This window comes from Saimiri boliviensis, chromosome 6 (assembly GCF_048565385.1).
Source record: "Saimiri boliviensis isolate mSaiBol1 chromosome 6, mSaiBol1.pri, whole genome shotgun sequence".
Taxonomy (NCBI): domain Eukaryota; kingdom Metazoa; phylum Chordata; class Mammalia; order Primates; family Cebidae; genus Saimiri; species Saimiri boliviensis.
The window spans coordinates 90076826-90098465 of NC_133454.1; the positions used below are offsets into that span (position 1 = coordinate 90076826).

General features: G+C 41.9%; 1 protein-coding gene across 3 annotated transcripts in view; it reads left to right on the forward strand.

The window, feature by feature from the left end:
- The window catches only part of NELL1 (neural EGFL like 1), an 880670-nt gene that overhangs the window by 74374 nt on the left and 784656 nt on the right, over positions 1 to 21640 (forward strand). The window lies entirely within an intron of this gene.

Below are 21640 nucleotides of genomic sequence, written 5' to 3' on the forward strand. Positions count from 1 at the left end.
TCATTCGTTATCACTCACATTATTAGTGATGAACACTTCATATGCTAGGTACTATTCTAAATTCTTTAAATTCATGAGCTCATTTAATCCTTTTAACAGTTGCACAAAGGAGATAGGCATTATGAGCCACAGAAAGGAAAACAGAGGTGCAGAAAGGAAAATAGGCCAAAGTTATAGGTCCAGTAAGTGGCAAAGCTGAGAGGTGAATCCAGGCTGTTGTGATCCAGAGCCTTCATTCTTGAAACAGGTAGCCTAAAGGCTCCTTGGGTCAAGCAAGCTTAAAGAGCACAAGGATGGCTCATGGGGGTGGAGGTATCAAAGGAGGCCAGAGAGCATAGCCAGGGCCTTTCAGGCCATGGGTAGGAGTTAGGTTTCTATTCAAATCATAATGGGCAAAGTAGAGAGCTGGATAATGCTGCCCTTCTCCCCAATGATGGCCACGTTCTAATCTCCATAACCTGTGACTATATTATTTCAAATGGTAAAAGGGACTTAGCAGCTGTGATTAAGTTAAGGGTCTTGAGGCTAGAAGATGATCCTGGATTCCAGGTGGGGCCTGTATAATCATAAGTGTTCTGATAAGAGAGAGGCATGAGGATCAGATAGAAAAGTGATGGGAAGATTCTAATGCTGCTTGTGTTGAAGATGAAGGAAGAAGACATCAGCCAAGGAAAGCTGAAAAAGGCAAGGAAACAGTCTCCCCTAGAGCTTCTGGAGGGAATGTGGTCCTGCTTCCATCTTGGTTTTTGTCCTGTGAAACCTATTTCAGACTTCTGACCTACAGAACTGTAATATGATAAAATTGTGTTGCCTTAAGCCTCTAAGTTTGCAGTAATTTGTTACAATGGCCATAAGAAACTAATAAGGCTGCTCTTTGAGGACTTTAAGTAAGGGACTGAGGTATGGTGATTTAAGTTTGAAAAGGATCTCCCTGATTTTCTGATTACTATGTGGGATAGAGAGAGAAAATGATGAAGAGGAAGAGAAAAAGGGAAATGAGGAGAGCGAAAGGAGGGCAGGGGAGGAGAGACAAGTGGAAGCAGGCTGACAGTGGGCGGCTGGTGCAATATTCCAGTCAAGAGGATTGGGGGGTCACAGTTGTAATGGAGCTCAGGGCTTGCTGATAGATGGATGTTCTTTGAGGGACGCTGACAAATAAGACAGCAGGCAGAGGCGTGCACAGTGAAGGAGCCTGTAGACAGCCTGAGAGGTAGGAGGACAACAAGAAGAATGCAGTGTCAAAACGGCAGAGTGCTTCAAAAGGAGGGTGAGCATGACTATTTGGGAGGATACCTGAGAATTTACCAAGGGTTCACTTAGTGGTCAGGCCATCATTTAGCCATTGACTTTGGCACAGCGTAGAGAATAAGATTTGTGAGAGTGGATGGTATTGGTCAGTGCAGCTAAAAATACTGGCCAGATGTTTCTCTCCAGACTGAGCCTATCTTAATCACCAGAGTACAGAGTATGGCACAGAGAAAATATTCCACAAATACATCTTTGAATGAGTGAGTGATTGAATTTTGGATTTGAGAAGGAAAAGTCACCCTCAGCTGGGGTGCTAGAGTTTCATGGAGTTAGAAGAATTGAGTTGGGCCTTGGGAGATGGGCAGGGCTTGGATAGGCATGGAGGTGGCTGAAACTCTGGGAGGGAGAAGAGTTGAGATGGCATCTCCATGGAGTCCCTCACTTGTGCCTGGCTGTGCTTCAGACCCTTCCCATGTCTTGCACTCTGAGATCTCATTGCACAGGGATGAACTTACCAACACTCTTGGTGTGGGTAGTTCAGGGAGCTGTAAAGAATATCTGTTGTTTAAGTAGATCATATGCAAGTAGAAAAGACTGCTTGGGAGCCTACTAGGCATCCTTTGAAATGAATTATCACAAAGGCTCTATTTAATACATTGAAGGAATAATTTATTGAAACAGATTCAACGTTGTTACCCTAGGACATGCAAGAGCCAAATTATTTGCAACAATGATCAAAGACCAATTTTCCCCCAAATTGACATTTTCATTTCTTTTAAAACTTCAGTAAATGAGGATTGTAATTTTAGCCTTCAGTTATGGCTCTCATTTGGAAGGGAGGAGGTGGAGAATTGGTTGAGAAAGATCCTGCAGCCAGATAGTAACAGCCTCTGAGCTCAAGGAACAAGCGGCATTTCCAGTGATTCATTTTAAGGGGGGGACATGAATGTTTAATACACTTAGAATAACATCTCTAAAGAGGAGGTCCATTTTCAAAGAAAAACAGCAGGTCTGCCAAGGAAAAAAAACCCACCACATCCATAGCCTCCTTTCTGGACAGATGCACACATTTCTTGGGGCTTCTGTTCAAAGCTTGGAGTTTCAGGTGACCTGTTTCCTGTCCAGAAAGCCTAACTGTCCCTCCTGAGCACGAGGTTGAAGGCTGATAATTGCACAGTTTCCCCAGAACTTGAATGCACAAACACCCTGTGGCCAACACAGATAGATAAATAGTGAGGGAGACCTCCCCAGCAGTGACTCTGGAACTAATTATCTAACAAGGCATGTAATTAGATTAATGCTTGTGATCTAAGAGCTGATGATGTGCTTTTTAGGACAGTGGAAATAAAGGAGCTGAAAAGAAAGCATTATATTGAGGAGTTCCAAATTATTATTCCTGTCGAAATACCAGCTGGGAGGGTGGGATGGTGGTGAGTATGACCGTACCTATTCATCACTTAGTTCCCTGGTTTGCCTGGGACTGATGTTGCTTCATGACTCCTGTCTGCGGTGGAAAAGATTTTTTTCTCCTCCTTCCCATAGCAAGGTGAGAGAGGCTTCTGTACTATTTATTTGGCATACATAGTAGCCAGACCTGCACTAATCCTAATAGACTGGTTGTTTCTGGAAAGACCCCTTTAGGTTCCCCCTGCTCTCTCTTTTGGCTAAATTGGAGAGAAAGAAATTACATATTTGAAGCTTACTAAGCCCCCTCCATCTCCCCAGGTGCAGGCTTCTGCAATGCAGTGGGTCCCCCTCCTCCAGTATTTAGTCATGTCTCTCACCACTGACCTCTGGGACCCCAATAAAGCCAACTTTACCTCTCACTCTCCACTCCTTTCCTACTTCTCATTCATTCCTTTGCCTCCATCTGAGGTAATGCTGCCCTGTTGGTCCCTGAGTGTCAAATCTGTAGTTTCTGGGGTGAAATATTGCTGAGGCCACCAAAGTAATTTCTCATTGAGCCTCTGACAGTTTGCTAATTAATATGATTTTGGTCATTGCATCCTATGCTGAAGTTGGACCAATTTCCCAAGGGTGGCAAGTCAGACATTAATCCACTAAACCAACTAAATTACTTGTGTGTCTGAGAGAAGACAATTTCATCAGTAGTATTTTCCTGTGGTTTGACATATCGGTTTGCAGACTGTGGACTTTTAAGAGCACTTTCTAGTCTGATGACAGGGGAGCCTAGATTCCTGATAGAAAAGTCATATGATTAAGATACCCCAAGATACCTCTAAGTTCTAAAGAGACTCTTAGAGCTGTTTGCATATCACAGAGATGGGATGCCAACTCTGTTTTGTACAGAAGCTGGGGAAAAAACTATCTGGTGCTGTTTTCTGTCAGGCTGAATACAAGCTTATTCAGAAGAGTGTGGCTTTCTGCTTCTGTATGCCACAACTGTTTTTTTGCCCATGGAGCCACAGGAGCTTACCTTTGAAACATTAGCTGTTCACCCTAGTAATTGCTCCATCCTCTAATTTAATGAAAACCCATTAAACTGAAACAATAATTAAAATGAGACATCATCTCTGTAGGAGGTTTGCATATTAAAATCACTGTGTATTTCAATGCAGGCAGATTTTTATTCTTGAAAAACAGCGTTTGAAGCAACATGTAAAAATGATTTATAATGAATAATCATAAATTAGAGAGCTTGGCAGTTGAACATGATGCCCTACTGTTTACTATTGAATCTGAGTAGATGTGGCAAGGTCAGGGCCAAGACAGCATTTAAAAATGTCTCTTTCATGCCTGAGAGTTAGGACCGTGCACAAAAGGGAATGAATTACAATGAGATCAGCCTACAGCTCCAAACTTTTTTTTTTTTTAAGCAGGCTAGAGATGACACCCTTAATATACAGAGTAGTTTAGGCTCTTGGAGCAGGAGTGTCTCTTTATGGAGGGGAGGCAGGGCACTGGAGTAGAGTTGTGTAATGTTTTGATCGTGTTTGGGGATTAAGGAAACCATATAGCAGGCATCCCCAAACTTTTTACACAGGGGGCCAGTTCACTGTCCCTCAGACCGTTGGAGGGCCGCTACATACTGTGCTCCTCTCACTGACCACCAATGAAAGACGTGCCCCTTCCTGAAGTGCGGCGAGGGGCCGGATAAATGGCCTCAGGGGGCCACATGCGGCCCGCGGGGCCGTAGTCTTGGGACGCCTGCCATATAGCAATATACAAAATAAGCTACAAAATTGGAGTCAGAGACACATCTCTGCTACTTGCTAGAGATGAGATCTTGGATAAGGCACTTATTTTCTATAAACCACAGATTCTTTGTCTTTAAAGTGAAGCTTTTAATGTTCACTTAATTGGTTTTAGGAATTTGAAATGTTACCATGTTTATGAATATGCTTAGAAAATGTTAAAGCCCAGTGTCTAGATTTCTGAGCGTTTTTAAAGAATCTTGGAAATGTCATAAGGAGCATACTACCTAAATACTGGATGCTTTCCTCCCTCCTCTCCTCTCCCCTTCTCTCCCCTCCCCTTCTTCTTATCTCCCCTCTCCTCCCCTCCTTCCTTCCTCCCCTCCTCCCCTCCCCTTTCATCCCCTCCCCTTCCCTTCCCTTCCTTCCCTTCCTTCTTCCCTCCTTCCCTCCCCTAACTATTAGGCCCCTCCCTCCCCCCCTCCCCTCCCCCCTTGCTTCCTCCCTCCTGCCCCTCCCACCCTCCCCCGGAAGGTGAGTGTTACAGATGAGGCAACTCAAGGATGAAGGAAGGAAACAGCTGTCTAAGGTCTTACAGCAGGTACTAGGCAGAGCTGGGCTTCAAACACTGGTTTGTCTGAGGCAATAGATGGTGCTGAGGGGCAGTGGTGCCTTACGGGTGGCTTTAGACAGATCTGGGTTTTAATTCCAGCTAGACTGCTTAGTGGAACATGTTTTAACTTTTTGTATCTCATCTGCAAAATGGCGACAGTAATGCTGATACCACTAGGCTGCTATGAAGATTAAATTAGCATACATAAAGTCCTTAGCTTGACATCTAGCAAAAATAAAAAATTCAGAACTGTTTGGGAATTGGCCAGCTGGACTTAGATTGGAGTGGCTGGAAGTCCCATAGGCTCTGCTCAATTTTCAATTTTTGTTTTAACAGAAGAGAGTTAGAACAGACCACTAACCATGCCTCCAACCATGGCTGGCAAACCCTACTCACCTCCCCGATGTTCTCCTGCTGGGCTATAGCCATAACCAACCATCAGTGTGACCTTTACTTCAGCCCCAGCTGCAGCACCAAGGGTCTTGTGGCATGGGGGCTGCTGCCATAGCTTGGCACCTCATCCATCCTATAGAACCCAGGGCCTATCCTGGCTGTCTTCCAAATAAGCTCACAATTGTCATGTGCTTCTTATGTGGCAGAGAATTTTGAGAGTTTTAACATGTACTAATTGATTTAATTTTTATACTATCCCCACAGGATAGATGTGGTTTTATTCTCATTTGTAAAGATGAGTAAGCTGAGGAACAGAGACATTAACTTAACCAAGGTCATACATCTGATAAGAGGTGAAATAGGATTTTTTTTTAAATTGCATTTTAGGTTTTGGGGTACATGTGAAGAACATGAAAGATTGTTGCATAGGTACACACATGGCAGTGTGATTTGCTGCCTTCCTCCCCATCACCTATATCTGTCATTTCTCCCCATGCTATCTCTCCCCAACTCCCCACCCTAGGCTGTCCCTCCCCTATTTTCCCCCAACAGACCCCAGTGTGTGATGCTTCCCTCCCTGTGTCCCTGTTCTTATTGTTCAGCACCTGCCTATGAGTGAGAACATGTGGTGTTTGATTTTCTGTTCTTGTGTCGGTTTGCTGAGAATGATGGTTTCCAGGTTCACCCATGTCCCTACAAAGGACACAAACTAATCGTTTTTGATGGCTGCATAATATTCCATGGTGTATATGTGCCACATTTTCCCTGTCCAGTCTATCATCGATGGGCATTTGGGTTGGTTCCAGGTCTTTGCTATTGTAAACTGTGTTGCAATGAACATTCATGTGCATGTGTCCTTATAGTAGAATGATTTATAATCCTTTGAGTATATACCCAGTAATGGGATTGCTGGGTCAAATGGAACTTCTATGTCTAGGTCCTTGAGGAAGCACCACACTGTCTTCCACAATGGTTGAACTAATTTACACTCCCACCAACAGGGTAAAAGTGTTCCTATTTCTCCACATCCTCTCCAGCATCTTGTTGTCTCCAGATTTTTTAATGATCACCATTCTAACTGATGTGAGATGGTATCTCAATGTGGTTTTGATCTGCATTTCTCTAATGACCAGTGATGAGCATTTTTTGATATGTTTGTTGGCCTTATGTATGTCTTCTTCTGTAAAGTGTCTGTTCATATCCTTTGCCCACTTTTGAATGGGCTTGTTTGTTTTTTCTTGTAAATCTGTTTTAGTTCTTTGTAGATTCTGGATATCAGCCCTTTGTCAGATGGGTAGACTGCAAAAATTTTTTCCCATTCTGTTGGTTGCCAATTCACTCTAATGACTGTTTCTTTTGCTGTGCAGAAGCTATGGAGTTTGATTAGGTCCCATTTGTCTATTTTGGCTTTTGTTGCCAATGCTTTTGGTGTTTTGGTCATGAAGTCCTTGCCTGTGCCTATGTTCTGAATGGTTTTGCCTAGATTTTCTTCTAGGGTTTTTATGGTGTTAGGTCTTATGTTTAAGTCTTTAATCCATCTGGAGTTAATTTTAGTGTAAGGTGTCAGGAAGGGGTCCAGTTTCTGCTTTCTGGGCATGGCTAGCCAGTTTTCCCAACACCATTTATTAAACAGGGAACCCTTTTCCCATTGCTTGTATTTTTGTCAGGTTTGTCAAAGATCGGATGGTTGTAGATGTGTTGTGTTGCCCCGAGGCCTCTGTTCTGTTCCATTGGTCCATATCTCTGTTTTGGTACCAGTACCATGCTGTTTTGATTACTGTAGCCTTGTAGTATAGTTTGAAGTCTGGTAGTGTGATGGTCTTCTTGCTTAGAATTGACTTGGCTATGTGGGCTCTCTTTTGGTTCCATATGAAGTTTAAGGTGGTTTTTTTTTCCAATTCTGTGAAGAAGGTCATTGGTAGCTTGATGGGGATAGCTTGAATCTGTAAATTACTTTGGGCAGTATGGCCGTTTTCACAATATTGATTCTTCCTAACCATGAACATGGAATGTTTCTCCATCTATTTGTGTCCTCTCTTATTTCGTTGAGCAGTGGTTTGTAGTTCTCCTTGAAGAGGTCCTTTACTTTCCTTGTTAGTTGTATTCCCACGTATTTTATTCTCTTTGAGCAATTACGAATGGAAGTTCGTTCTTGATTTGGCTCTCTTTACGTCTGTTATTGGTGTATAGGAATGCTGTGATTTTTGCAGATTGATTTTGTATCCTGAGACTTTGCTGAAGTTGCTTATCAGTTTCAGGAGATTTTGGGCTGAGACGATGGGGTCTTCTAGATATACAATCATGTCGTCTGCAAATGGAGATAATTCAGCTTTCTCCTTTCCTATTTGAATACCCTTTATATCTTTTTCTTGCCTGATTGCTCTGGCTAGAACTTCCAGTACTATATTGAATAGGAGTGGTGAGAGAGGGCATCCTTGTCGAGTGCCAGATATAAAACGGAATGCTTCTAGTTTTTGCCCATTCAGTATGATATTGGCTGTTGGTTTGTCATAAATAGCTTTTATTATTTTGAGATACATTCTGTCAATACCTAGTTTATTGAGGGCTTTTAGCATTAAGGGCTGTTGAATTTTGTCAAAGGCCTTCTCTGTATCAATTGAGATAATCATGTGTTTTTTTTCCTTTGGTTTTGTTTATGTGGTGAATTATGTTTATAGACTTGCATATATTGAACCAGCCTTGCATCCCTGGGATGAATCCCACTTGATCACGGTGGATAAGTTTTTTGATGTGCTGTTGCAATTGGTTTGCCAGTATTTTATTGAAGATTTTTTGCATCTATGTTCATCATGGATATTGGCCTGAAGTTTTCTTTTCTTGCTGAGTCTCTGCCAGGTTTTGGTATCAGGATGATATTGGTCTTATAAAATGATTTGGGAAGGATTCTGTCTTTTTGGATTGTTTGGAATAGTTTCAGAAGGAATGGTACCAGCTCCTCTTTGTATGTCTGGTAGAATTCGGCTGTGAACCCATCTGGACATGGGCTTTTTTTGGGTGGTAGGCTCTTAATTGTTGCCTCAACTTCAGACCTTGTTATTGGTCTATTCAGGATTTCGACTTCTTCCTGGTTTAGGCTTGGGAGGATGCAAGTGTCCAGGAATTCATCCATTTCTTCCAGGTTTACTAGTTTATGTGCATAGAGTTGTTTGTAATAATACCTGTATTTCTGTGGAATCTGTGGTGATACCCCCTTTATTGCTTTTTATTGCATCTATTTGATTATTCTCTCTTTTCTTTTTTATTAATCTGGCTAATGGTCTGTCTATTTTGATGATCTTTTCGAAAAACCCGCTCTGGGTTTATTGATTTTTTTGAAGGGTTTTTGTGTCTCTGTCTCCTTCAGTTCTGCTCTGATCTTAGTTATTTCTTGTCTTCTGCTAGGTTTTGAGTTTTTTTGATCTTGCTCCCCTAGCTCTTTCAATTTTGATGATAGGGTGTCGATTTTTGATCTCTCCTTGCTTCTCATTTGGGCATTTATTGCTATATATTTTCCTCTAGAAACTGCTTTAAATGTGTCCCAGAGATTCTGGTATGTTGTGTCTTCGTTCTCGTTGGTTTCGAAGAACATCTTTATTTCTGCCTTCATTTCATTGTTTATCTAGTCAACATTCAAGAGCAAGTTGTTCAGTTTCCATGAAGCTGTGCAGTTCTGAGTTAGTTTTTGAATTCTGAGTTCTAACTTGATTGCACTGTTGTCTGAGAGACTATTTGTTATGATTTTCTTTCTTTTGCATTTGCTGAGGAGTGATTTACTTCAAATTATGTGGTCAGTTTTAGAGTAGGTGCGATGTGGTGCTGAGAAGAATGTATATTCTATGGATTTGGCGTGGAGAGTTCTGTAAATGTCTATTAGGTTTGCTTGGCCCAGGTCTGAGTTCAAGTCCTGGATATCCTTGTTGATTTTCTGTCTGGATGATCTGTCTAATATTGACAATGGGGTGTTAAAGTCTCCCACTATTATTGTGTGGGAGTCTAAGTCTCTTTGTAAGTCATTAAGAACTTGCTTTATGTATCTGGGTGCTCTTATATTGGGTGTATACATATTTAGGATCGTTAGCTCTTTTTGTTGCATTGATCCTTTTACCATTATGTAATGTCCTTCATTGTCTCTTCTTATCTTTCTTTGTTGGTTTAAGGTCTATTTTATCAGAGAAGAGAATTGCAACTCCTCCTTTTTTTGCTCTCCATTTGTTTGGTAAATCTTCCTCCATCCCTTTAATTTGAGCCTTTGTATGTCCTTGCATGTGAGATGGGTTTCCTAGATACAGCACACTGATGGGTTTTGGTTTTTATTCAATTTGCCAGTCTGTGTCTTTTGATTGGGGCATTTAGCCCATTTACATTTAGGGTTAATATTGTTATGTGTGAATTTGATCCTGCCATTTTGATGCTAGCTGGGTGTTTTGCCCATTAATTGATGCAGTTTCTTCATTGTGTTGATGCTCTTTACCATTTGGTATGTTTTTGGAGTGGCTGGCACTGGTTGTTCCTTTCATGTTTAGTGCCTCTTTCAGGAGCTCTTGTAAAGCAGGCCTGGTGGTGATGAAATCTCTGAGTGCTTGCTTGTTCACAAAGGATTTTATTTTTCCTTCACTTATGAAGCTTAGTTTGGCTGGATATGAAATTCTGGGTTGAAAGTTCTTTTCTTTAAGGATGTTGAACATTGGCCCCTACTCTCTTCTGGCTTGTAGGGTTCCTGCTGAGAGATCTGCTGTGAGTCTGATGGGCTTCCCTTTATGGGTAACCCAGCCTTTCTCTCTGGCTGTCCTTAGCATTTTCTCCTTCATTTCAACCCTGGTGAATCTGACGATTATGTGCCTTGGGGTTGCTCTTCGTGAGGAATATCTTTATGGTGTTCACTGTATTTCTTGGACTTGAATATTGCCCTGCCTTGCTAGGTTGGGGAAGTTTTCCTGGTTAATAACCTGAAGAGTATTTTCCAGCTTGGATTCATTCTCTTCATCACATTCAGGTACACCTATCAAATGTAGATTAGGTCTTTTCACATAGTCCCGTATTTCTTGGAGACTTTGTTCATTCCTTTTTATCCTTTTTTCTCTAATCTTGCCTTCTCGTTTTATTTCATTGAGTTGGTCTTTGACCTCTGATATCCTTTCTTCTGCTTGGTCAGTTCAGCTGTTGAAACTTGTGTATGCTTCATGAAGTTCCTGTGTTGTGTTTTTCAGCTCCATTAATTCACTTATCTTCCTCTCTATGTTGTTTAGTCTCATTAGCATTTTGTCCTATCTTTTTTTCAAGGTTCTTAATTTCTTTGCATTGGGTTAGAACATGTTCTTTTAGCTCAAAGAAGTTTCTTCTTACCCACCTTCTGGAGCCTGATTCTGTCAATTCATCACACTCATTCTCCATCCAGCCTTGTTGCCTTGCTGGTGAGGAGCTGTGATCCCTTGTAGGAGGAGAGGCATTCTGGTTTCAGATGTTTTCATCCTTTTTGTGCTGGTTTCTTCCCATCTTTGTGGGTTTATCCACCTGTCGTCTTTGTTGTTGTTGACTTTCAGATTGGATCTCTGAGTGGATGTCCAGTTTGTTGATGATGAAGTTATTTCTTTCTGTTTCTTAGTTTTCCTTCTAACAGTCTGGCCTCTCTGATGTAGGACTACTGAGGTCGACTCCAGGCCCTGCTTGCCTGGGGATAACCTGCAGTGGCTGCAGAACAGTAAGGGTTGCTGCCAGTTTCTTCTTCTGCTATCTTTTTCCCAGAAGGATACTCTCCAAATGTCTGTCTGAGCTCTTATTTATGAAGTGACTCTTCAGATATATGGGGTCAGGGAGCTGCTTGAGGAGACAGTCTGTCCTTTATAGGAGCTCAAGTGCTGAGATATGAACTCTGTTGTTCATTCAGAGCTGCTGGGCAGGTATGTTTAAGTCTGCTGCACCAGAACTCATAAACCACCTCACCTTTTTTTCCCCCAGGTGCTCTGTCCCAGGGAGTTAGGGCTTTATTTATGAGTTTCTGTTGTGCTGCTGCCTTTTTTCAGGGCTGCCCTGCCCAGCAAGGAGGCAGCCTAGTCACTGTCTGCCTGCAGAAGCTTTGCTGAACTGCTGTGGGCTCCGCCCGGCTGCTGTGTAAACTTCCCTGCAGTCCTGTTTATATGGGTGTGGTTAGACCTGCCTTGGCAATGGCGGCCCACCTCTGTAATGGCAAGCTCTCTCTGTAATGGCGGGCTGCCTTGGTAATGGTGGGCTGCATCTGCAATGGCAAACTACCTCCATAGTGGTGGCCTGCCTCGGTAATGGCAGACGCCCCTCCCCCACAGAGCCGGACCTTCCCAGGTTCACAATCCAGAGCATTTCCGATTGCTCTTTTTTTGTGGGGGTGGGACCAGCCAAGCCTGATCACCTGGCTCCCTGCCTCAGAGCCTTTTTAATTTTAATTGAATGGTTGACTCTCTCCCAAGTGTTCCAGTCACCTGTTGAAAAGGTGCTGGAATCTGTGTGATTTTACCTGTGGGACCCACTGCGCCAGCTGAAACAGCGGCGCTGAGATTTGTGGTGCTTTTTTGCCCAGGACTCTCCTGGCCTGGCTCCCTGTTTCAGTCCCCTTTTTAATCAGATGAATGGGCCACTCTGCCTTCCTGGAGCTCCAATTGCCAGCTAAAATGGTGCCCAGACTCATGTATTTTGTATGGACAACCGCTGTGCTGGGGCACTGGCAAAACAGTTGTGCCAGCCAAACCAGCTGTACTGGCAACCCATGGGTCTCCTCCACCTGGGAATCTCCTCGTCTGTGGACAATAAAAATCCGTCTGGAAATGCAGCATCCACTCACCCTCTGTACTTTCACTGGGAGCTGCTCCTAATCGGCCATCTTTGGATTCCTCCTGGATTTTTTTTTTTTTTTTTTTTTTTTTTTTTTTTTCCGAGACAGAGTCTGGCTCTCTGTTGCCCAGGCTGGAGTTCAGTTACACAATCTCAGCTCACTGCAACCTCTGCCTCTTGGGTTCTCCTGCCTCAGTCTCCCAAGTAGCTGGGATTACAGGCACATGCCACCATGCCTGGCTGATTTTTGTATTTTTAGTAGAGATGGGGTTCCGCCATTCTTGCCAGGCTGGTCTCAAACTCCTGCTCTCAAGTGATCTGCCACCTCAGCCTCCCAAAATGCTGGGATTACAGGCATGAGCCACCGTGCTCGGCTTGAAACTGGAATCTTAACCAAACAGTGAGGCTTTGCTTTGGAGCCTGAGACCTTAACTACTACCCTACATTCCCTCTTACCTGGAAGATTAAGTCCCCGATGAGGCACTCACTCTCTGGTCCTGCTCCAGGTAGTTTCAGACCTATGATGCCTCCTAAGCATGACCTTTTTCTTTTCTCTCTCTTTCTTCTCTTCTCTCTCTTTTTTCCTCCTCTTCCCTCCCCTCCCCTCCTCCTTCCCTCCCTCACTTCTTCCTCCCTTCCTCCCCTCCCCTCTCTCCTTCCCTCCCTCCCTCCCTCCCTCCTTCCTTCCTTACTTACTTCCTTTCTTCCTTCCTTCTTTCCTTCCCTCCCCTTCCCTCCCCTTCCCTCCCCTCCCCTCCCCTCCCCTCCCCTCCCTTCCTTTTTTCTTTCCCTCCCTTCCTTTTTTGCTCCCTTCCTCTTCCGCTTTCTTTCTTTGTTCTCTCTTCTCTCCTCTCTCTGCTTTCTTTATTTCCCTTCCTTTTTTCCTTCCTTCCTCTTTCTCTCTTTCTTCCTTTTATTTTTCTTTCTTTTTTTCCTTAGAGATGGGGTCTTTCTCACTGTGTTCCCTGGGATAGACTTGAACTCCTGGGCTCAAGCTATCCTCCATCTCAGCTTCCTGAGTAGCTGAGATTACAGCCATATGCTACAGTGCCTGGCTCTACCTTTCTAATATCTCTGAACTGAAAAGCTGAGCAGGATCCATTAACTTTTGTTTGTGTCTTTATTACTAGCTTTTAGCTCCTCATGGATAGAAGGTGAGTCTTAGTTTTGGGTCCACAGCCTGGTTCAGAGGAGTGCTCAGTAAAGGTTTTTAAACTTAAGAATGAATGAACAAATGAATAAATGAATGGATGGGTGGTTAGCAGAAAGCAGGGTCAATGACTTCCCTCATGTCTTTATAAGAACATTGAGAACTTCCTTTGATGGAAACAATGTTCTTGCACCCAGCAACCTTTTTGCACTGTGTGATGAGTATGCCCTTGGGGTTCTCAGACTCTTGACAGTGTTTATTAAAATGTCATATGTGAAATTATTTGTTAATAAAAAATGAAATATTGAAAAAAATAAAATGTTAGTCAAGGTGGACTGCTGGTCAGTTATTGCCAAAAATAACCAAAAAACAAAAAAGAAAAAACCCTCTGTTGTCCTCACCGATTTCAGGATACACAATTGTGGGGATGAAAGCAAGGTGATTGGTGCTTATTTTCTTCTTTTGTAGGATGCCCTTCTTGTTTCTCCCATTTCTATGATAAGTTCATATATTTTAGCATAAACGTTGTTGTTGTTTTTAATAATAACTGTCAGAGAAGATTTGGAAAATTCAGACATGTAGAAAGAATAAAAATTTCGCCCATGTTAGCTCCCAATTGCTGACAAAATTGAAGGCCATGCCTATCTATTTGCTATGCATCACAAAATTTTATGTTACTATATACTTGATATGATGCTGTATGTACTATTGTATACCTGTTTGACAGTATTGGCTGGACATCTCCTATGTTATTTCAGTACGTTTCATATCATTATATTATCATATATAATTTTCCATTGGGTGTATATATCCTAATTTACTTAGCCATCCTCGGTGGTTGTATAGCTTCTTCACTACATAGTACAGTCTTAGTTGTATTATAAAAGTCTTTTTCACCACTCTTTTGTTCCTTCACCTGTAAAATGGAGACATGTTGGTAATTTAACTCATAAGGAATGTACAAATAGATTGTTCATTTCTTCAATAAATATTTCCTGAGTGAACACAAAGGTGCCAGGCACTGGGAGTATTATGGTGATTTACCCTTGATTTATATCAAGTATTGAGATCACACATATTGGTGAATAGCAGGTGTAGCCCAGTTAAAAGTGTAGCTCATGGAACCAGCTTGCTGCATTGACATCTCAGCATCAAGCCTTCCTAGCCCAGTGCCCTTTAGAACACTGTTTAAATTCTGTAAGCTTTAGTTTTGTCATCCATAAAGTAGGAATAATAATGATGTCTTCTCCTAAAGTTATTGTAAGTGAGATGACATGTGCAGAGTGTTAGTCCCGTCCTCCACACCGTAATAAGACATACACATTGGTTTTTTCTCATTCTAGCTTCTGGAACAAATGGAGGTTTAATGGACTGTTATCGTGAACTTGTTATTGGAGATGAAAATCCCTTACACGTTAACTGGGAGACTTCTAGTTTTCTCACTACGTTCTGCTTGTGAGTTCTGGTTTTTTGAAAGCTACTTGGATCAATAACATCTGACATCCTCAAAGTAGGGTCACAAGACCAAATAGTGGGACACGTGCCTCCCATCCTCCAAAACCAGAAATTGCCTCACAGATGGTTGACAATTCTGAATCAACAAATTTCCTCTACATTCAGAAATGAAAAGCCAACTGTCATTTCAAATTAAGAAATGTTGCTTTACCTTTTGGTGCCCTTCTTACCATGAGCTTACGTGGCACTCAGGCTAGAAGGATGTGGCCTGTCTATATCAGGAGTTTGCCATATTTTGAGGTTCTCAGTGTAATTATTGAAATGTTGCCTGCATGCTCTACCAGTCAAGGCTGAGGGAGACTTCCTTGGTGTGCTTTTCGTACCTCAGTTTGCTGATTCTTAACTGTGCATTGGTGGGGATTTTGCCTGTTGGTCTGCTTTGTGCTAATGTGGTACCCCTTGGCCAATCAGGGGCCTGAGAATTTGCTCCAATATTAGATTAAGTAGATGCTTTCTCTGCTGAACTTTTAGTAAGAGATACACTTGCAGAAAAAGAAAAATGCCAGGATAATGTAAAAACACGTGAGTGTTCACAGCCATGCAATGCTACTGTAATGAATGCCCTCTTCTCCCTCTCTCCTGCCTGGTAAATGATTATGCATGTTTTTAGAGTCAGGTTCAGTGATACATCCTCCATGATGTCATCCCTGATCTCCACAGGCCTCTGTTTCTTTGTGCACTGCCCTATTCTGTAATTATTGTCATAAGAAAACTGTCTTGCTTATGTGTCTATCCTCCAGGGCAAAAACTATCTTTACTTTCATTCCCCCAGTGCCAACCATAGTGCCTGGGACAGGGGAAGAAAGGTATATGCTTCCCCTTGAAATGAAATTCACTACCATCCTCACTCTATATGCCAGGGAAGAGGAAAATGAAGTTGCTTCTATTTATGGCAGAGAAGAGTGTGTGAATACAATCATTTAATTTCTTTCCTTCTCCAGTCTCCTCCCTTCACCCAGCACTTTTTTTTTTTTGCTGATGTTTACTCATCACATTAGCATTTTTAGTCTTTCTTTAAAAATGACTAGGATGAGTTTGCGTCCTTTGTAGGGACATGGATGAACCTGGAAACCATCATTCTCAGCAAAGTGACACAAGAGCAGAAAATCAAACACCGCATGTTCTCACTCATAGGCCGGTGTTGAACAATGAGAAGACATGGACACAGGGAGGGGAGCACTACACACTGGGGTCTGTTGGAGGGAAATGGGGGAGGGACGGGGAGGTGGGGAGGTGGGAAGCGATAGCATGGGGAGAAATGACAGATACAGGTGAGGGGAAGGAAGTCAGCAAACCACACTGCCATGTGTGTACCTATGCAACAATCTTGCATGTCCTTCACATGTACCCCCAAACCTAAAATGCAATAAAAAAAAAGACTAGGTAGAGCCGTTTTATCCTGGGAAAGAAAAAGCACTTAACCCTTGCTGCTGAGTTAGCACTTCTTAACTACATCATGCTAAACCTCTGAGTATCTGGAAAGCCATTTTCCCCCTTTTTAAAAAATGTGAAATATTTACTTTAAGTAGTTGTTGGTGGGAAACTACCTTTATACAATGGTAGCCTCCACACCCCCAGAGGTCACAAAATGGAAAACCTCATAGACAGACTAAATTCAAATACTTGAATCATGTTTAAAATATCTAGGAGGAGGCAGGGGAAAGAGATGGAGTAAGTTAACACATGTAGGATTGGGTGTGAGCAGCAGGAAGCACCAGCCCACCCAGTTCCCGTGTTATTCATTGCTCATATGGTCTGTTGTTTTTTTTTTTCTCTCTCTGCTGCATCAGCTTCTTTGATGATGGTGTGATTATGAGGACTAGAGCCGAAGTTAACAAAAAGGGAGGGGGTTCAGCAAATGGGAGGTTTCTGGAGCCCACGTGCTTCCTCTGTTGGAAATACTCAGGAGCAAGTAATCCTGGCTACAGGTGTAATTCGCCATTTAATTTGGTAAGCAGTGATGGGTTTTATTAGCGTTTCCCAAGGAGAGTACATGTGAGGCCAGAATGGATATGAAATGGATGTCAATGATGGGTGTTGGTTTAGGGGCGACATGACTATCATTCTGCAGGTGACATGATTTGCACATTATGACTTGGTCCTTCCATCCCATTCTATTTGTAAGTAATACTCTTATTCAATCCTTTTTATTGGTATTCAACACACTTATGTTCCACTTATTTGATCTGTGTTTAGCACATTTCACAGGTTTTTAACTTGCTCTCTATATTTAACACTTCTTTTGGGCTTTATCTGTCCCATTTGTTTTTCTTGTTCTCTCTAGTGGAATGGCATATTCTTAAGTAATACAGCAAACACATATGATGGTGGTTGAATATGGAAGTACAATATTCACTATAGTTCCCCATTAATTGGGTTTCATTGGTTGCTCTTTTAACTCCAGGAAAAAAGCAGGCTGCTGCAAAGTAGGTGACATATCACTATTTTTAGCAGTTGACAACTTTATGTTTTATGTTAATTTGGAAAATCAGCAGAGGAGAAAAATTGTAGAATCTAGGTTTTTTTAATAGATGGAATTTGCCCTCAGTACTCTCTTTTGCTATGCACATATGAGCAGAATCAGGTGATTAACTGAAATGAAATGTCAAGACTAGGAAAGAATTTGGGATCATGGAATTCAGTAGTCTTAATTTTCAGATGTAGAGTGTGAGGTTCAGAGAGGTAAGGTATTTTATCTAAAGTGACACAGGTAGTTATCTGCAAAACTCAGAGTGATCTCAGTCCTATGAAACCTGTCCAGTGTTTCAGCCTACATACTGTAGAAATAGAACTACTTCGTTGTATTTTTTAAACATTTAAAGTATGGTCAAAGTTTACTTTAAAGGGCTTCTCTGAAGATGAGAGTGCACATAAAGCCTCAATGTATCAAAACAGATGTTCCTTACATTTCAGTCTAGTTAGTGCTAATGGAGTCACTTTACTTCAGTGTGCCAATCATTTATAAAAACAAATAAGAAAAGCCAGCATAAGAAATGTTCCATTTTCTTGGATGGTTGAGTGAGAAATATGGTAGTACTAGATCAGATTATTAAATAGGGGGTGTCCTACAAAGAAGTGAGGCTTATTTAGCACCAAAAATCATTGAAATAAATTTTCATGGCCATGAGCATTTGAGAAGGACCCATTATCTTCTGTTTTTTCCAAAAGATATATTATTTTCTGACCATAACATATGTAGTTACTTGAAGCATTAATATAAATGAGAAAAATAAATGGAAAATACATTAATTCAATAAATCTTTATTGGATGCCTGTTTTGTGCCAGGCACTGAGAACTGTGGATAAAACAATAGATAAATTAGTATGCCTGCCCTCAATGGAACTTACAGTCTAGTGGAAAAAGAAAGGAAATAATATGAGGTAACAAACTTGAAACAAGACTGTGATAAATGATATCAACAAATAATAAATGGATTGCAATACATATATTATGACAAGTCGAATGGAGAAAATACCCAGACTGGAGCATTAGAGTGACATTAATGCAGAGCTTGCCTTGGAGTGGCCAGAAGATTGCATTTACAGTGAAAGCTGAAGGAGAAGGAGTCAGGCACATGAAAAGGAGAGAGAAGAGCACTATGAGCAGATGAGCAGAGGGACAAGCATGAAGATCTGAGGCAGGAATGGGCCTGGTGTGTTCCTCTAGTGACCAAGGAGAAGAGTGTGAATGGGGTGAGAGAGGTAGGCAAGAATCAGTTTGTGTGCAATTTTGCAGGCATGCTGTAGGGACTGGATTTTATCCTATGAGCATTGCAAAGCCATTGGAGGATTTTAAGTAGAAAGCTAAAATAACTTGGACTTGCACTTTAAACAGAGCACATTAACTGCTGTGTGAAGCATGGGGAAAAGAAGGCAATATGGAAGCAGGAAAACTCATTAGGAAACCATTGGAAGCATTGTAGGGAGCAATGATCGTGGCTTGGACAAGAGTTTTAAGAGTGACGTTGGGAAGAGGGGAACAAATTCCAAACATGGGAGCCCACCTGACTTGTTTTTAGATTGAATATGGAGAGTGCAAAAAAGGGAAAAATCAAGGACAATTTCTGGTTTTTTGACTTGAGGAACGGGGTGTTGCCATTTACTAAGACTGAGACCTCTGTAAGAAAACCAAGAGTGGAGGGAAGAGAACAAGCTTTACTGTGGGCACATTGCAATTTAGAATGCTTATTAGATATTCACATAGAGATGTTAATCGTAAGTAGGAAGGTGAACATTTGAATTTACTGCTTAAGGGAGAGGTTAAGGCTGCAGTTATAAAGTTGGACACTGTTGGCCATGGGGCTGGATGATACCACTTAGGGAGAATTGAGTTAGAGATTAGGATACCCATACCTGATATGATACTCATATCCATTTCCTCCAGCATGCACTGCTGATCAATTATGTTCCTCTTTCCTTTGGGTTCAAGCTTTAGAATCCTGAAATGAACTCTTTAGGCAGCCACTACCAATCAGTTGATTCCTAATTGATGAGTAAAGAAGGAAAAAGTAAAAAGTAAACGTAATGTTAAGAGTTGATTTTTTTTCTTTCTGGCATTATATTCTAGGTGAGTTTAAGATGATCTTTGCTTAGAAGTAATGATAATAGGGTGGGTGGCTCACACTTGTAATCCCAGCACTTTGGAAGGCCAAGGTGGATGGATCTCCTGAGCTTAGGAGTTCAAGACCAGCCTGGGCAACATGGGGATACTCTGTCTCTACCAAAAATAAAAATAAAATAGCTGGAAATGGTAGCAGACACCTTTGGTTCCAACTTCTCAGGAGGCTGAAATGAGAGATCGCTTGAGCCTGGGAGGCAGAGGCGCAGTGAACTGAGATCATGCCACTGCACTTCAACCTGGTGACAGAGTAAGGACCACCCCCCCCCCCACAAAAGAAGTAATCATAATAAAAATAATATTAACAAACATTTTCTAATACTCTCTAGTTTACAGAGTGATTTGCTCCCACATTTAGTAGATTTTAAATGTCATCTGGATTATCTTTGGCTGGGATTTTGTAGAAGGTATGGAAGCATTTTTCAAGTGGCTATCTATTACGTCAACACTTGACAAAAGCTGACAGCGTGCCACTTAACAATTAAGTAGTGAAGGCCTTGCTACTATTGTGCAGGTAGGTTTTATACTGGTAGACTGGTCTGCCTGGGTTGGATGTCTCCATGGTAGAGAAAAAACATTGCTTTCTGCCATTCATAGCCTAGATATTTACAGGTGGATAAGACTATGCTGTTCTTTTCTGTGTTATAAAATTGAAGCAGCAATTCAAAAAATTATAGAAGGCTAAGGTGGGAAGGCTCTAAGAGATCTAGTCTGCTCCCCCATTTTACAGTTGAGAAGATTAAGTACCAAGGTCAGTAATCTAAAGATACCTTATTTAGGCCGGGCGCGGTGGCTCAAGCCTGTAATCCCAGCACTTTGGGAGGCCGAGGCGGGTGGATCACGAGGTCAAGAGATTGAGACCATCCTGGTCAACATGGTGAAACCCCGTCTCTACTAAAACAAAATACTAAAAATTAGCTGGGCATGGTGGCGTGTGCCTGTAATCCCAGCTACTCAGGAGGCTGAGGCAGGAGAATTGCCTGAACCCAGGAGGCGGAGGTTGCGGTGAGCCGAGATCGCGCCATTGCACTCCAGCCTGGGTAACAAGAGCGAAACTCCGTCTCAAAAAAAAAAAAAAAAGATACCTTATTTAGAAGCCATTGTTGAGGATGAGATTCTCCAAGGTCCATATGCCGGTCTGTGAAGTTGCTTGGGCAGTGCAGCCTTTGAAGTTCTGTGTTTTTCAAGGATTTCCCTTGCAGTCCTGGAGAAATAACCAAGTAGTTATCATACACTCAGAGGAGGTGGTCAGGATGTGAGAGGCCACCAAACACACTTTTAATGTTCATTTATCATCCTCTGAATAATCTTCTCTAACTTTGCTTCCTTAGTGCCCTTTTCTGATGCCAGAAAATGTAGTGTAAAATAATGAGATAACACCCAGTTTATCATGACAAGGGTGAGTCTGGGCATGAAGTGATGGATGTCTCTCATTATGCCGATGTTGGAGAAAGAAACATTCTTGTCCAGGAGCAGGATTATCTGGAATCACACACCTCTAGGCCTGCTAAATCGGCCTTGATTTCAATAAATATTTCATGAGGAAAGTCATCCATTGCATGTTTATGGAGAAATTCCAGGCACACGTGTGGATCATGAGCATGCCTTGTATTTATTCTTTAAGCAAAGGCAGAGTTGTCTGGCATTATTAGTGCTAGTGAATATCTGCTAGTTACAAGGCAAGGACAGGTTTCCCATATACATTGTGGGGAGAAGGAAGCTGAGTCCCTGGAAAAAATGAAATTGTAGGATGCTGAGTGGCATTTGGGTCTTATTATCCAAAGATTCTCTGAGTTTAGAACCCCATTTATCTGACTGCCTCTTACTTTATTTACAGCAACCTAACCTGTTTGCAGAAAACTGAATTGCTCAGTGTCCCGTCAAAATTCCTGTCAGAAAATCACTGTTAGGCCAATTGTGAACTTGTCAAAGTGACAAGTGGGTGCAGTGACAGAGATAGCATTTCTGGGATTTGCATTGAATGAATGCAGCTGTAGGGAGTGGTCAAAGGTGCCTGAAAATGAAAACTATTGACAGGAGAGAAAAATGAAAAATGCAATCTGGGTTTTTTGGACATGACATTTTTAACCATGGATCTTTTCTCCTCTTCCTTCTCATCTCCTCTCTCCTCTTTCTCCTGTACTACT